The sequence below is a fragment of the Siphateles boraxobius genome, unplaced genomic scaffold (genome assembly GCF_051911475.1).
Source record: "Siphateles boraxobius isolate OS27281-9 unplaced genomic scaffold, OSU_SipBor_1 10, whole genome shotgun sequence".
In the NCBI taxonomy this organism is placed as follows: Eukaryota; Metazoa; Chordata; class Actinopteri; order Cypriniformes; family Leuciscidae; genus Siphateles; species Siphateles boraxobius.
In genome coordinates, this window is record NW_027508700.1 from 58072 (window position 1) to 71535 (window position 13464).

Below are 13464 nucleotides of genomic sequence, written 5' to 3' on the forward strand. Positions count from 1 at the left end.
TTGATGGATCAGCATGGCCTGTAGTTCTTGAAGGACCATCATTGGCATCTGTGCTTGATGGATCAGCATGGCCTGTAGTTCTTGAAGGACCATTATTGACATTTGTGCTGGATGGATCTGCATGGCCTGTAGTGCTTGAAGGACCATTATTGACATTTGTGCTTGATGGATCTGCATGGCCTGTAGTGCTTGAAGGACCATTATTGACATTTGTGCTTGATGGATCAGCATGGCCTGTAGTGCTTGAAGGACCATTATTGGCATTTGTGCTTGGTGGATCAGAATGGCCTGTAGTGCTTGAAGGACCATTATTGGCATCTGTGCTTGATGGATCAGCATGGCCTGTAGTGCTTGAAGGACCATTGTTGGTATTTGTGCTTGATGGATCAGCATGGCCTGTAGTGCTTGAAGGACCATCATTGGCATCTTTGCTTGATGGATCAGCATGGCCTGTGGTGCTTGAAGGATAATTTTTGGCATCTGTGCTTGATGGATCTGCATGGCCTGTAGTGCTTGAAGCACCATTATTGGCATTTGTGCTTGATGGATCAGCATGACCTGTGGTGCTTGAAGGACCATTATTGGCATCTGTGCTTGATGGATCAGCATGGCCTGTAGTGCTTGAAGGACCATTATTGACATTTGTGCTGGATGGATCTGCATGGCCTGTAGTGCTTGAAGGACCATTATTGGCATTTGTGCTTGATGGATCAGCATTGCCTGTAGTGCTTGAAGGACCATTATTGACATTTGTGCTTGATGGATCAGCATGGCCTGTGGTGCTTGATGGAACATTATTGGCATCTGTGCTTGATGGATCAGCATGGCCTGTGGTGCTTAAAGGACCATTATTGGCATCTGTGCTTGATGGATCAGCATTACCTGTAGTGCTTGAAGGACCATTATTGGCTTTTGTGCTTGATGGATCTGCATGGCCTGTAGTGCTTGAAGGACCATTATTGGCATCTGTGCTTGATGGATCAGCATGACCTGTGGTGCTTGAAGGACCATTATTGGCATCTGTGCTTGATGGATCAGCATTACCTGTAGTGCTTGAAGGACCATTATTGACATTTGTGCTTGATGGATCTGCATGGCCTGTAGTGCTTGAAGGACCATTATTGGCATTTGTGCTTGATGGATCAGCATGGCCTGTAGTGCTTGAAGGACCATTGTTGGTATTTGTGCTTGATGGATCAGCATGGCCTGTAGTTCTTGAAGGACCATCATTGGCATCTGTGCTTGATGGATCAGCATGGCCTGTAATTCTTGAAGGACCATTATTGACATTTGTGCTGGATGGATCTGCATGGCCTGTAGTGCTTGAAGGACCATTATTGACATTTGTGCTTGATGGATCTGCATGGCCTGTAGTGCTTGAAGGACCATTATTGACATTTGTGCTTGATGGATCAGCATGGCCTGTAGTGCTTGAAGGACCATTATTGGCATTTGTGCTTGATGGATCAGAATGGCCTGTAGTGCTTGAAGGACCATTATTGGCATCTGTGCTTGATGGATCAGCATGGCCTGTAGTGCTTGAAGGACCATTGTTGGTATTTGTGCTTGATGGATCAGCATGGCCTGTAGTGCTTGAAGGACCATCATTGGCATCTTTGCTTGATGGATCAGCATGGCCTGTGGTGCTTGAAGGATAATTTTTGGCATCTGTGCTTGATGGATCAGTAGAGACAATGGTGTTTATAGTACCAGGAGGAACAATTGTGCTTGATTGATAAGTAGGCACTGTTGAGGCTGAAGGGCCTGAAAGAACAGTTGTGTCTGTAAAATCAGTTAGAAATTCAGCAGTTGTAAAACCAACTAGAACAGACGTATTTGATGAATCTGAAGGATCTTTAGTGGTAACAGGACCATTAGGAACAGTGGTCAAAGTTGAGTCTTCAGTCACTGAAACACGAAAACAAGCCAACATCAGTCAACAAAGAAAAGATTACAACAAAAATGTTATTCATATTTAAAAACATCTTGAGAGAATGAGGAACTCACCAACAGTGATACTGTGAGGAATCACACCAAGAAACACTTTTGATTCAACAATTGCCAACTTAAGATCTTCTTCAATACTTGTTGAATTTGGAAGCACAGTCTCATTTTTAAAAATAAGTTGTATATCCACACCCACTGAGCCACGCCTATAGAGAAAGATATTTAACTTTAGGGTTAGACATAAAAAAATGTAATCACCTAACATAACTTACTAAAAATAAATTGCAGGCTTGATTTTGCTTGCTCTTACTCTCTCCCCCCTCCCCTCCCCTCCCTTGTGAGGGTCTTTGATAATTACCTAACCCTAACAGTTAAAATATATGTTACTCAACACAGTAATTCAATATATGGCTGTTCTTAACCACAATTGTAATCATGCATCACTCAATCTTAAGTATTAAAATCTTGAGATAATCTTTTTACTCTAAGAAAATATCAATACAGAGCAGTGGAATATAGAAAAGGCCCTGAGCAGTTCATACCTCAGCAGTGTGCAAAAAAGATTAGATTGTGAACAATATGGAACAAATTGCAGCATAACAACAAAATATCTCCTCAACATTTTTCCAAATTAGCCTGTTTAAACAACAATACCTAAATTGTACAATTGTGCTGTGGAATGAAGAATTTTCGGTTTGAATTACCAGACCAAAATTAACCACTGCTTAATATCTTACAATCAAACTCTTCTGGGATTTAAAACAAGGATTTCTGTTGTCATTTGTCTCCTACATTCTTGACCTAATACTACTGTCATGCTGCAGTGATGTAGTTTCTAACTGTAGACCAGGAAGCATGTTGCAAGCAATATGGATGTTCACATGCTATTAATCAAGTTTTTTAAATTAAAACTACATGCTTGTCTCCTCCTCTACATAATTGCTGTGATAACTCTTTCAGTCTGCATCTGTATACTTCATGTTGTGCTAATAGTTGGCTATGGGGCTGATTTATTTAATGGGTAAAATAGAAATAAAGAAAAAAGGAAAGGAAAAGAATGAAAAGGTAATATATATGAAAGTCTTGTACCAGAATCTCAGCAAGAAGCATCTGAGAAAGTGTGGCCCATACAATTCCCAGTAGAATTGATTCAGCTACAAACAAAAACATATAAATGTGAGCTATAATTTACAGAAACAACTCACTATAAACATAGTTTGGACAGAATTCAGAAAAAAATATTTGAATATTACTTTAGCAAAAATCTATATATTTATTTTAACTGAGTACCTCTCTAGTGATGTTCCTGGACAGAGTCTGATACTCTGTTGAAGCAGGATTATTGTAAGCATCAATATATGTTATCTGTAAACGGATCTGCAGAATAACGAATCCCTCGCCTGGCACTGCTGAACCTGTGGAGGCTTTAGTTGATAGATGACTGGTTGGCAGTGAAGATGTAATTGTAGTAAGATTAGATACAGATACTGAAGTGCCAGAGGAATCAAAAGCAGGTTCACTTGATGAATCAGAATGAGCTGCAGTGGCTGTGTTCAATGGGCCAGTAGGAACTCCAGTGCTTGAATGAACAGTTGGGCTTGTCTGAGTAGTTGGAACTAAAGCAATTGAAGGACTATTATTGACATTTGTGCTTGATGGGTCAGCATGTCCTGTGGTGCTTGAAGGACCATTATTGGCATCTGTGCTTGATGGATCAGCATGGCCTGTAGTGCTTGAAGGACCATTATTGGCATCTGTGCTTGATGGATCAGCATGGCCTGTAGTGCTTGAAGGACCATTATTGGCATCTGTGTTTGATGGATCAGCATGGCCTGTAGTGCTTGAATGACCATTATTGGCATCTGTGTTTGATGGATCAGCATGGCCTGTAGTGCTTGAATGACCATTATTGGCTTCTGTGCTTGATGGATCAGAATGGACTGTAATACTTGAAAAACCATTAGGAACTGCTGTGCTTGTTTGGTCAATAGAAACTTCAGTTGTTGAGAGACCACTGGAAACAGTTAAGCTTATCTGATCATTACTAAAGACAGAGGTTGAAAAGTCAGAAGAAACAGTTTTGCTTGAAAGAGGATCAGGGACTGCACTAGTTGATAGATCAGTAGGAACTGTAGTTGTTGAGGAATCAGTAGGGTCAGTCAATGTTATGAAATCAGCATTTGTGGTCATCATTGTTATGGGAACAGCACAACCTATAGTACATAGAAAAATATAATAAACAGGTACATTTAAGTTTACCTGATAAAATACTTCAACAAATTCTCAACTAAAATAAGCCATCACAATCCTCTTTTTGAAAGAGAATGACATAAAACTAACAAACAATGAACAAATGTGTTTTTATTAACTAACATTAACAGATTAATAAATACTGTAACAAATGCATTGCTCATTGTTATTTCATGTTAGTTAATACATCAACTAATGTTAACAAATTAGATCTTGCTGTAAAAAGTTGTCATTTTAGCAATACTATATTCACAGAGTTCTTCATTAACAGGATTAAAATCTGGATATGAAATAAATTATCATGAGAAATAAGTAATATACAAAAACAATTATACTGACATTAATGGTAAAAGGGCAAGACACAAAAAGAAAAACAGCTAATATTAAAACAAATCTGGATTGCCCACTTGATCTACTGAAATATTACTTTTTTATTCTCAACTTTAAAAACTGTAAAAATTAAAATTTGAGTCTGTGGTATCAACATAATGGAATAAAGTAAAAAATCATTCCCTATAGATTTATACCCAATTTACTGCATTCAAATAAAGAATGTCCTCTCTACAAGACCTACCCGATACATTATTCTGCTTCAGGTAGTCCACCAGAACAGCTTTGATCTCCTCCTGTTTCAGTGAGGTCATCTGGTCATAGACGCTGCTCAGGGCCCCATGGCTACAGTGGAAAGATCCAATTGAAAGGTAAGGATAGTGCCACATAGTTTAAAATATATAGAGCATAGAAAAAAATGTTCTTATATTTTCATTGATATTGCTATGTGTAGCAATGTTCAGGGAAGAAGGAGGCGGGAACCGACGAACAATCAAAATAAACTTTATTTTAAATAAAATAAACAAACTAAAATACATCCAGCAGCCCCTCGCGGACGACTGCTGGCTTACCCAAAATAAACATAACTGCCAGCAGCCCCTCGTGGACGACAGCTGGCTTACCCAAAATAAACATAACTGCCAGCAGCCCCTCGCGGACGACTGCTGGCTTACCCAAAATAAACATAACTGCCAGCAGCCCCTCGCGGACGACTGCTGGCTAAAATAAAATACAAAACACAACTAAAATACAGGCCTGTTCCTCTTTCAATCATCAACGTCTTCGCTCCCCCTTTATGCTTCCGCTCCTCCTTGAGAGATGCGAGACCGGTGTGCTACTCAGGTGTTGCTCATTAGCAATCGCACCACCGGCCTCGCGCCGTTCTCTCACGTCCCTCAGCCATCCCTCGCCACATACCCCCATCGCCCCTCACAGGCCGGGGGGCACCCGCGAGCCTGTGCCTACTCCCCCCCGGCGGCGGCAATTCCTGGGGGGTATGGACCGACAAGCCGAGGGAAACGGATACGGAAGCATGAGGAGCGACAGATCGAGAGAGGGGAGAGAGGAAAAAAAAAATTAGTCCGGTTCCCACAACGTGCTGCCATCTGGTCCACCACCAGCTGGGCGATCTCCTCCGCGGTGCCTGGTGGTGACGCTGGGTAGCCCTCGGTGGACGGCTCGACGCTCCTCCGCCGCCCGGTGGACGGCGACGGCTCCTTGGGCTCTAGGGCAGACGGTAGGAGTCCGCCGCCCGGTGGACGGCGACGGCTCCTTGGGCTCTAGGGCAGACGGTAGGAGTCCCCCGCTCCCTGCTCCTCCCCTTTTTCTGGTGGACGGCAGCAGGCTCCGGCCCACGGCGTCCGGCGGCGACTCCCCCGCTCCCTCCTGGACGGCAGCCGGCCCTCCAACTCCCAGGCGGCCGGCAGCGAGCTCAACCGTCCCACCGGCAACTCACTCCAGCGCACCGGCTCGAGCGTCCATGGCCGCGAGTCCCCCGCTCCCTGCTCCTCCCCTGCCCGGCGGATGGCAGCAGGCTCCGGCCCACGGCGAGCGGCGGCGACTCGCACACCATGCTCGATGGCACCGCGGATTCCCCACAGCAGCGAGGACTCTCTGACAGCGCGTTCCACCCTCTTCCCGGGTTTCGGCACCAGTGTAGCAATGTTCAAGGAAGAAGGAGGCGGGAACCGACGAACAATCAAAATAAACTTTATTTTAAATAAAATAAACAAACTAAAATACCGTCAGCAGCCCCTCGCGGACGACTGCTGGCTTACCCAAAATAAACATAACTGCCAGCAGCCCCTCGCGGACGACTGCTGACTAAAATAAAATACAAAACACAACTAAAATACAGGCCTGTTCCTCTCTCGATCATCAACGTCGTCGCTCCCCCTTTATGCTTCCGCTCCTCCGTGAGAGATGCGAGACCGGTGTGCTACTCAGGTGTTGCTCATTTGCAATCGCACCACCGGCCTCGCGCCGTTCTCTCACGTCCCTCGGCCGTCCCTCGCCACACTACGAGACACGCTTTTTCATTTTGTGATGCAGCCTGGAATCATATTCACACCATGATTGTTCATCAGGCCAGAGGAGAACTTGTGTTGACAGAGTTTAGCGATTTGGAGAAGAAAAACCATCAGAATAATGTCACAGAGTTCATTCATGAAGTTGTGTGAAGAACACACTATGGCACCCGTGTAGAACCAAGCACATGAAGACTTTGGTCACAATGGGAATAATATGATTAAAGTGTTTAAATGCCTGTTTACTGAAATTAAAATCAGCACACGCCGCATAGTTTAATCTGAATATTGTTACTATGATTATGAGCTTCATCACATTAGTTTGATCGAAGTATTGCATTTACATGAGGATAAGTTTAATAGCAGTATTGTCAAAATCCCATTATCATTGCATGTGCATGTATATGAACTAGTTATTGAACAAAAATGGAATCAACATTAAAATGATACTATCGTCTTCTGTAGAGCTGCTTAAAAGTGAATTTGTCTTGATTCTGGCTTCTTGTTCCTGATATTCTCTTGTCTTGAGGCAGAATCATGACAGACCCATGTTTTCATGTTCAGCACATGGCCATTTGTTTGGGCCATGTGCTTGCGTTGTCTCATTTCTAACCCTGCCCCCTTGTTATCCTTGTTTTGTAATTATTACCATATTAGTTTCACCTGTTGTTCATTTTTAGCCTCCCTTGATAACCCCCTTGTGTTTCTCTGTCCTCTGTTGGTTCATTGTCAAACTCTGTCTATCATTGATCATCGTGTGTCTATCTTTATAGTACACTTCTGTGAGTACTTTGTCTAGTATCCAGTTTAATGTATTGTGAGTTTTTATTATTAGTTCCTGCCTAGTCAAGTTCTAGTCAAGTCTTTATTTATCATCTAGACTTAGTCTTGCTTGTTGCCTCTAGTCTTGTTTTGCCCCCTCGTGGGTTTTGTTTTCTCTGTTTTGTCTTCAATAAATTGTTTGTAGAGCATTCAGTCTGCTTTTGGGTTCGTCTATCTGCATCCCCATGACCGAATTCAAATATTCTTATATAATTAATCATTATTTTCCTGTTTATCACTAGACAACTATTTATATTTTATAAAGAACCACTAAAATAAAGTGAATTAACACAGCTGTGCAGCAATTTGGGAGCGCTACATACATGATGTGGTATGCCTTGCAGTCTGTGTATGATGTTGTTGTCTGTAGCATCTCTGCAGTCAAGCTGGGCAGTAGAGGAGTCAATTTCACAGTGAACCAGAAAACCCAGTCAAAGGTTTCAAAGCCTTCAAAATGAAGGCTGATGATGGAGAAGGCTCGATTCATCATGATGTCCCTCACCAGAGGATCGATGTCCAAGGCCTAGAGGACATGACAAACAAACAGAAAGTGACGTTTCCATCGGACGTTAAGTCCCGAAAGCCTTTGGAGGCTTTTTTAAATTTATTTAAATTGCTACACAGAGAATAACACTTCTACAAGCATGCCACCTCAGTAACGAGAACACACCTGCGATGCCCTGCTGAGAACTGTCAAGAACTCGTCAATGTCCCGGAAAGCGTTGTCGCCGTCCAGGCGGTCAAAGACCAAGTCGATCAGGCCTGCGTTGTTCAGCGCGCCGGATGACAGTGTCAGTTGAGCGACCTGAGAAGCGCTCAGAATGTCCAGCTCATCAAACTGCAGGGGACAAAATCAACAACAACGTTTGTAGAAACAACATGCTTGCACAAAAAACAGTCACGGGAACGGCTGCATAGCCGGCGGGCCACTCACGCTGACAAAGCCCTCGTTGAGCACGCGCAGGTCTTCGAAATCCACGTAGATGGAGAACTTGCCAAAGCTTTGCTCAAGCCAAGCGCTGAGGCTGGCGGTGTTGGACCCACAGCTCGACCCTGAAATGACAGCGCGCAGGAAAGACTCGTTAGGAGAGACAGATGTTGACAGACACAGAGCAGCACTGTCTTCTAGCACACGAGACCGAGCAAAGGGCTCCACTGGACCTACCGTTTGCGTGGCTCTGCTTCAGGTATTCCACCAGGACCGGGGTGAGTTGTCTCGGCGAATCAATCTGGTCAAAGACGCTGTTCAGAGCCCCAACGCTATATTGGAAAGATCAAATCAAAAGGAAGGTAAGGGTGATGCCTCTTTAACGTGGTTTGGCCACCACTCGCAATAAACCAGCTCGAGAAATGCCCTCGCGCTTTCAATGACAGTGCCACGAGGCCCGCTTTACAGAGCTGTGGAGCATTTGGGGAGCGCTACGTACATGACGTGGTATGCGTTGCAGTCTGCGTGTGATGTTGTTGCCTGTAGCATCTCTGCAGTCAAGCTGGGCAGGAGAGGAGTCAGTTTCACAGTGAACCAGGAAACCCAGTCGTGGGTTCCAAAGCCTTCAAAATGAAGGCTGATGATGTCGAAGGCTCGACTCATCATGATGTCCCTCACCAGAGGATCGATGTCCAAGGCCTAGAGGAAATTACAAACAAACAGAAAGGGACATTTCCGTCAGACGCTGCGTCCCGAAAACCTTTGGGGCTCTTTTTTTTATTGTTGTTGTTTTTTCTGTCACGCAGAGAATAACACTTCTACAAGCATGCCACCGCAGTAACGAGAACACACCTGCGATGGCCTGCTGAGAACTGTCAAGAACTCGTCAATGTCCCGGAAAGCGTTGTCGCCGTCCAGGCGGTCAAAGACCAAGTCGATCAGGCCTGCGTTGTTCAGCGCGCCGGATGTCAGTGTCAGTTGAGCGACCTGAGAAGCGCTCAGAATGTCCAGCTCATCAAACTGCAGGGGACAAAATCAACAACGTTTGTAGAAACAACATGCTTGCACAAAAAACAGTCACAGGAACGGCTGCATAGCCGGCGGGCCACTCACGCTGCCAAAGCCCTCGTTGAGCACGCGCAGGTCTTCGAAATCCACGTAGATGGAGAACTTGCCAAAGCTTTGCTCAAGCCAAGCGCTGAGGCTGGCGGTGTTGGACCCACAGCTCGACCCTGAAATGACAGCGCGCAGGAAAGACTCGTTAGGAGAGACAGATGTTGACAGACACAGAGCAGCACTGTCTTCTAGCACACGAGACCGAGCAAAGGGCTCCACTGGACCTACCGTTTGCGTGGCTCCGCTTCAGGTAGCCCACCAGGACCGGGGTGAGTTGTCTCGGCGAATCAATCTGGTCAAAGACGCTGCTCAGAGCCCCAACGCTATATTGGAAAGATCAAATCAAAAGGAAGGTAAGGGTGATGCCTCTTTAACGTGGTTTGGCCACCACTCGCAATAAACCAGCTCGAGAAATGCCCTCGCGCTTTCAATGACAGTGCCACGAAGCCCGCTTTACAGAGCTGTGGATAATTTGGGGAGCGCTACGTACATGACGTGGTATGCGTTGCAGTCTGCGTGTGATGTTGTTGCCTGTAGCATCTCTGCAGTCAAGCTGGGCAGGAGAGGAGTCAGTTTCACAGTGAACCAGGAAACCCAGTCGTGGGTTCCAAAGCCTTCAAAATGAAGGCTGATGATGTCGAAGGCTCGACTCATCATGATGTCCCTCACCAGAGGATCGATGTCCAAGGCCTAGAGGAAATGACAAACAAACAGAAAGGGATATTTCCGTCAGACGCTGCGTCACGAAAACCTTTGGGGCTCTTTTTTTTATTGTTGTTGTTTTTTCTGTCACGCAGAGAATAACACTTCTACAAGCATGCCACCTCAGTAACGAGAACACACCTGTGATGGCCTGCTGAGAACTGTCAAGAACTCGTCAATGTCCCGGAAAGCGTTGTCGCCGTCCAGGCGGTCAAAGACCAAGTCGATCAGGCCTGCGTTGTTCAGCGCGCCGGATGTCAGTGTCAGTTGAGCGACCTGAGAAGCACTCAGAATGTCCAGCTCATCAAACTACAGGAGACAAAATCAACAACAACGTTTGTAGAAACAACATGCTTGCACAAAAAACAGTCACGGGAACGGCTGCATAGCCGGCGGGCCACTCACGCTGACAAAGCCCTTGTTGAGCAGGCGCAGGTCTTCGAAATCCACGTAGATGGAGAACTTGCCAAAGCTTTGCTCAAGCCAAGCGCTGAGGCTGGCGGTGTTGGACCCACAGCTCGACCCTGAAATGACAGCGCGCAGGAAAGACTCGTTAGGAGAGACAGATGTTGACAGACACAGAGCAGCACTGTCTTCTAGCACACGAGACCGAGCAAAGGGCTCCACTGGACCTACCGTTTGCGTGGCTCCGCTTCAGGTAGCCCACCAGGACCGGGGTGAGTTGTCTCGGCGAATCAATCTGGTCAAAGACGCTGCTCAGAGCCCCAACGCTATATTGGAAAGATCAAATCAAAAGGAAGGTAAGGGTGATGCCTCTTTAACGTGGTTTGGCCACCACTCCCAATAAACCAGCTCGAGAAATGCCCTCGCGCTTTCAATGACAGTGCCACGAAGCCCGCTTTACAGAGCTGTGGATAATTTGGGGAGCGCTACGTACATGACGTGGTATGCGTTGCAGTCTGCGTGTGATGTTGTTGCCTGTAGCATCTCTGCAGTCAAGCTGGGCAGGAGAGGAGTCAGTTTCACAGTGAACCAGGAAACCCAGTCGTGGGTTCCAAAGCCTTCAAAATGAAGGCTGATGATGTCAAAGGCTCGACTCATCATGATGTCCCTCACCAGAGGATCGATGTCCAAGGCCTAGAGGAAATGACAAACAAACAGAAAGGGACATTTCCGTCAGACGCTGCGTCCCGAAAGCCTTTGGGGCTCTTTTTTTATTGTTGTTTTTTTTGTTTTTTCTGTCACGCAGAGAATAACACTTCTCCAAGCATGCCACCTCAGTAACGAGAACACACCTGCGATGGCCTGCTGAGAACTGTCAAGAACTCGTCAATGTCCCGGAAAGCGTTGTCGCCGTCCAGGCGGTCAAAGACCAAGTTGATCACGCCTGCGTTGTTCAGTGCGCCGGATGTCAGTGTCAGTTGAGCGACCTGAGAAGCGCTCAGAATGTCCAGCTCATCAAACTAAGGAGACAAAATCAACAACAACGTTTGTAGAAACAACATGCTTACACAAAAAACCGTCACGGGAACGGCTGCATAGCCGGCGGGCCACTCACGCTGACAAAGCCCTCGTTGAGCACGCGCAGGTCTTCGAAATCCACGTAGATGGAGAACTTGCCAAAGCTTTGCTCAAGCCAAGCGCTGAGGCTGGCGGTGTTGGACCCACAGCTCGACCCTGAAATGACAGCGCGCAGGAAAGACTCGTTAGGAGAGACAGATGTTGACAGACACAGAGCAGCACTGTCTTCTAGCACACGAGACCGAGCAAAGGGCTCCACTGGACCTACCGTTTGCGTGGCTCTGCTTCAGGTAGCCCACCAGGACCGGGGTGAGTTGTCTCGGCGAATCAATCTGGTCAAAGACGCTGCTCAGAGCCCCAACACTATATTGGAAAGATCAAATCAAAAGGAAGGTAAGGGTGATGCCTCTTTAACGTGGTTTGGCCACCACTCGCAATAAAGCAGCTCGAGAAATGCCCTCGCGCTTTCAATTACAGTGCCACGAGGCCCGCTTTACAGAGCTGTGGAGCATTTGGGGAGCGCTACGTACATGACGTGGTATGCGTTGCAGTCTGCGTGTGATGTTGTTGCCTGTAGCATCTCAGCAGTCAAGCTGGGCAGGAGAGGAGTCAGTTTCACAGTGAACCAGGAAACCCAGTCGTGGGTTCCAAAGCCTTCAAAATGAAGGCTGATGATGTCAAAGGCTCGACTCATCATGATGTCCCTCACCAGAGGATCGATGTCCAAGGCCTAGAGGAAATGACAAACAAACAGAAAGGGACATTTCCTTCAGACGCTGCGACCCGAAAGCCTTTGGGGCTCTTTTTTTTATTGTTGTTGTTTTTGTTTTTTCTGTCACGCAGAGAATAACACTTCTACAAGCATGCCACCTCAGTAACGAGAACACACCTGCGATGCCCTGCTGAGAACTGTCAAGAACTCGTCTATGTCCCGGAAAGCGTTGTCGCCGTCCAGGCGGTCAAAGACCAAGTTGATCAGGCCTGCGTTGTTCAGCGCGCCGGATGTCAGTGTCAGTTGAGCGACCTGAGAAGCGCTCAGAATGTCCAGCTCATCAAACTACAGGAGACAAAATCAACAACAACGTTTGTAGAAACAACATGCTTGCACAAAAAACAGTCACGGGAACGGCTGCATAGCCGGTGGGCCACTCACGCTGACAAAGCCCTCGTTGAGCACGCGCAGGTCTTCGAAATCCACGTAGATGGAGAACTTGCCAAAGCTTTGCTCAAGCCAAGCGCTGAGGCTGGCGGTGTTGGACCCACAGCTCGACCCTGAAATGACAGCGCGCAGGAAAGACTCGTTAGGAGAGACAGATGTTGACAGACACAGAGCAGCACTGTCTTCTAGCACACGAGACCGAGCAAAGGGCTCCACTGGACCTACCGTTTGCGTGGCTCTGCTTCAGGTAGCCCACCAGGACCGGGGTGAGTTGTCTCGGCGAATCAATCTGGTCAAAGACGCTGCTCAGAGCCCCAACGCTATATTGGAAAGATCAAATCAAAAGGAAGGTAAGGGTGATGCCTCTTTAACGTGGTTTGGCCACCACTCGCAATAAACCAGCTCGAGAAATGCCCTCGCGCTTTCAATTACAGTGCCACGAGGCCCGCTTTACAGAGCTGTGGAGCATTTGGGGAGCGCTACGTACATGACGTGGTATGCGTTGCAGTCTGCGTGTGATGTTGTTGCCTGTAGCATCTCTGCAGTCAAGCTGGGCAGGAGAGGAGTCAGTTTCACAGTGAACCAGGAAACCCAGTCGTGGGTTCCAAAGCCTTCAAAATGAAGGCTGATGATGTCAAAGGCTCGACTCATCATGATGTCCCTCACCAGAGGATCGATGTCCAAGGCCTAGAGGAAATGAC